The following is a 4,666-nucleotide window of genomic DNA, read 5'->3' on the forward strand; positions in this document are numbered from 1 at the left end:
TGTAAGATTCTGTAAAGGCAGAAGATTCTGTATAGGCAGAAGATTCTGTAAAGGCAGAAGATTCTGTAAAGGCAGAAGATTCTGTATAGGCAGAAGATTCTGTAAAGGCAGAAGATTCTGTATAGGCAGAAGATTCTGTAAAGGCAGAAGATTCTGTAAAGGCAGAAGATTCTGTAAAGGCAGAAGATTCTGTATAGGCAGAAGATTCTGTATAGGCAGAAGATTCTGTAAAGGCAGAAGATTCTGTATAGGCAGAAGATTCTGTAAAGGCAGAAGATTCTGTAATGGCAGAAGATTCTGTAAAGGCAGAAGATTCTGTAATGGCAGAAGATTCTGTAATGGCATAAGATTCTGTAAAGGCAGAAGATTCTGTAATGGCAGAAGATTCTGTAATGGCAGAAGATTCTGTAATGGCATAAGATTCTGTAAAGGCAGAAGATTCTGTAATGGCAGAAGATTCTGTAAAGGCAGAAGATTCTGTAATGGCATAAGATTCTGTAATGGCAGAAGATTCTGTAATGGCATAAGATTCTGTAAAGGCAGAAGATTCTGTAATGGCAGAAGATTCTGTAATGGCAGAAGATTCTGTAATGGCAGAAGATTCTGTAAAGGCAGAAGATTCTGTAATGGCAGAAGATTCTGTAATGGCAGAAGATTCTGTAATGGCAGAAGATTCTGTAAAGGCAGAAGATTCTGTAATGGCAGAAGATTCTGTAATGGCAGAAGATTCTGTAATGGCAGAAGATTCTGTAATGGCATAAGATTCTGTAAAGGCATAAGATTCTGTAATGGCAGAAGATTCTGTAAAGGCAGAAGATTCTGTAATGGCAGAAGATTCTGTATAGGCAGAAGATTCTGTAATGGCAGAAGATTCTGTAAAGGCAGAAGATTCTGTAATGGCAGAAGATTCTGTATAGGCAGAAGATTCTGTAAAGGCAGAAGATTCTGTAATGGCATAAGATTCTGTAATGGCAGAAGATTCTGTAATGGCAGAAGATTCTGTAATGGCATAAGATTCTGTAAAGGCAGAAGATTCTGTAATGGCAGAAGATTCTGTAAAGGCAGAAGATTCTGTAATGGCATAAGATTCTGTATAGGCAGAAGATTCTGTAAAGGCAGAAGATTCTGTAAAGGCAGAAGATTCTGTAAAGGCAGAAGATTCTGTATGGCAGAAGATTCTGTAATGGCAGAAGATTCTGTAATGGCAGAAGATTCTGTAATGGCATAAGATTCTGTAAAGGCAGAAGATTCTGTAATGGCAGAAGATTCTGTAATGGCATAAGATTCTGTAATGGCATAAGATTCTGTAATGGCATAAGATTCTGTAAAGGCAGAAGATTCTGTAATGGCATAAGATTCTGTAAAGGCAGAAGATTCTGTAAAGGCAGAAGATTCTGTAATGGCAGAAGATTCTGTAATGGCATAAGATTCTGTAAAGGCAGAAGATTCTGTAATGGCAGAAGATTCTGTAAAGGCATAAGATTCTGTAAAGGCATAAGATTCTGTAATGGCAGAAGATTCTGTAATGGCATAAGATTCTGTAAAGGCATAAGATTCTGTAATGGCAGAAGATTCTGTAAAGGCATAAGATTCTGTAAAGGCATAAGATTCTGTAATGGCAGAAGATTCTGTAAAGGCATAAGATTCTGTAAAGGCATAAGATTCTGTAATGGCAGAAGATTCTGTAAAGGCATAAGATTCTGTAAAGGCATAAGATTCTGTAATGGCAGAAGATTCTGTAATGGCAGAAGATTCTGTAATGGCATAAGATTCTGTAAAGGCAGAAGATTCTGTAATGGCAGAAGATTCTGTAAAGGCAGAAGATTCTGTAATGGCAGAAGATTCTGTAATGGCAGAAAATTCTATAATGGCAGAAGATTCTGTAATGGCAGAAGATTCTGTAATGGCAGAAGGTTCTGTAATGGCAGAAGATTCTATAATGGCAAAAGATTCTATAATGGCAGAAGATTCAATAATGTCAGAAGATTCTGTAATGGCAGAAGATTCTGTAATGGCAGAAAATTTTGTAATGGCAGAAGATTCTATTATGGCAGAAGAATGCTTCCCATCCCTGATCATAATTACTGCAGTAGTAAATTATGAAATTACGCCAAAAATGTTGTTCAGAAAAGTTGATTATATAAATAGCTTTTTACAGCTTTCATAGATCTTAAAATGCCCAGATAATCGAATTACAATAGATATTAGTTTTCATATGATCATTTTCATATATTTATTCTAAGTTATTACGGTAAATTTGTTTTTTTGTGTTTCTCTGATGACTGGAAAAAATACTTTTTCCCGTGGGATAGAAGGAATTCTTCAAACCGTCTTATTTTAGAAAAGCCTGCGAAGTGTTTAAAGCTTAGCATAACGAAATAATCGTATTTTGTGTGTGTGTGAGAGAGAGAGAGAGAGAGAGAGAGAGAGAGAGAGAGAGAGAGAGACTATTTTTCCAAAAATCAATAATGCTCCTTTATATGCTAAAAGCTTTAAGTTGAGCAATAACGTATGTACCATCTTCTATTGAGAGAGAGAGAGAGAGAGAGAGAGAGAGAGAGAGAGAGAGAGAGAGATTACTTTAGGCCTAGCGTGGGAATCGGCCCGAAAGGTTCTGAGCGAGAAATATCCCGTTTAACACAATGCTAATTGTAATTTTACACCAATTAATCTAACTGATGGAGTGTGAACAATATGTTTCTGCCTCTTGCGTGTTGGGCCGCCAGGAATTTTCGATTTTTATAGATTAATCTTTTTTTTTTCAATTATATTAAGGATTTTATAACAAAAAAATTATTTTTGGGGGGTTTAAATAAATTTCTATTCTTTTCAAGGTTAGATAAACTTTTCAGTTTTTATTAAGATTAGATAAACTTTCAGTTTTTATAAAGATTAGATAAACTTTTTCAGTTTTTATAAGGATTAGATAAACTTTTTCAGTTTTTATAAGGATTAGATAAACTTTTTCAGTTTTTATAAGGATTAGATAAACTTTTTCAGTTTTTATAAGGATTAGATAAACTTTTTCAGTTTTTATAAAGATAGGATAAACTTTTCAGTTTTTATAAAGATTAGATAAACTTTTTCAGTTTTTTATAAAGATTAGATAAACCTTTTATTATTTTAGAATATATTTTATTTTTTTAAAGATTAGATAAATTTATTTTTTATATTTATTTAGATTAGATAAACCTTTATTTAGATTTTTTCAATATTGGATAAACTTTTTTTTATTTTCACTCTCGCTGTCTTTTCACGATTCCTGCTACATGTAAAAAACAGAAAGTAATCGTGAGAGAGAGAGAGAGAGAGAGAGAGAGAGAGAGAGATTTTCTAAAAAAACAAACATAGCTCTCTCTCTCTCTCTCTCTCTCTCTCTCTCTCTCTCTCATGATTCTTACCACACATAAAGGCGAGAATAATGCTTTTGAAAGATATATATATATATATATATATACAGCGAGAGAGAGAGAGAGAGAGAGAGAGAGAGAGAGAGAGACAGACAGACACCACTCTCTCAAACTTTAAATATATCAGACACATTTCTTTCTCAAAAACACACACACACACACACACTCTCTCTCTCTCTCTCTCTCTCTCTCTCTCTCTCTTTGTTTAAACCTGCAGCATCAGATAAATTTAGCCCCATCAATAATAGCCAGTGTGTTGACATTTTAATACGAGACAATACTTAGGTCACTCTCTTCTTCTCGCCAAGGTCTATTTGCTTTGTTTAATTCAGCCTCCCTTCCCTTATTTACGACGTTTGTCATTGCGCATTCAATTGTGCTTGCAAGAGTTGCATGCTGGGGGACATCTCTGTAACAAGTGTCCTCAAGGTCAGGGGTCAAGGTCGCGTTTGGTAATATAGAAAGAATTGAAAAGGTTTCTGTTGTAATGTTAGTAATGGTGGGTGTATTGATATATTCCGTAATGTTATTGTAATTGTTATTTTGGTTATTGTTATAAACAATGATTTTTATTATTGATAATAGAAGATTAGAACGCTTTAATTTTTCATAAAACAGAACGTTATGGCCAAGTATTATTATTATTATTATTATTATTATTATTATTAGTAGTAGTAGTAGTATTTTTAATATTATTATTATTATTATTATTATTATTATTTTTAAATCATAGTCTTCAGAGACTGATAGTTTTTAGTGGTGGGCTCCGGATATTATTATTATTATTATTATTATTATTATTATTATTATTATTATTATTATTATTATTATTATTGAGCAAAATTTTAGGGGAGCATATATTTGACCCCGCTTGACTTTTTGTAGCAATTGACTAGTTCTCTAAAGCTATCCTTTATACTGTAAATGATTAAAACCATGTTTTTTAATTACATATCTCATTGTTTTCGTTCATGTTAGTAGCGATTGGTATTATTAATTGTTACTATGATATGAATAACATCATTCTTATTATATATATTCATCAGTATCCCATTTCCCTGAACAGAATATGGTTTCGTCGAATAACAAGATATTAATCTCTGTCACAATCGTCATCTCGCTGCTTAGTTAAAGCTAATATGGTTTTAAATGATGATCTAAAAAAGTGGGTGTCGCAAGTCATACGAATTATATATTAGCTTCTTTTTCATTGTTATTTTATACATAATATACTGTTAACTCCAATTAAGTCTTTT

At 33.0% G+C, this 4,666-nt stretch overlaps 1 pseudogene; it reads left to right on the forward strand.

Annotated features, from left to right (window-relative positions):
• LOC137639789 (probable serine/threonine-protein kinase kinX) overlaps positions 1 to 761 on the forward strand; it is a 62,276-nt pseudogene extending 61,515 nt beyond the window's left edge.
• Positions 762 to 4,666: the final 3,905 nt, after the last annotated feature.

This window comes from Palaemon carinicauda, chromosome 4 (assembly GCF_036898095.1).
Source record: "Palaemon carinicauda isolate YSFRI2023 chromosome 4, ASM3689809v2, whole genome shotgun sequence".
NCBI classification, from domain to species: domain Eukaryota; kingdom Metazoa; phylum Arthropoda; class Malacostraca; order Decapoda; family Palaemonidae; genus Palaemon; species Palaemon carinicauda.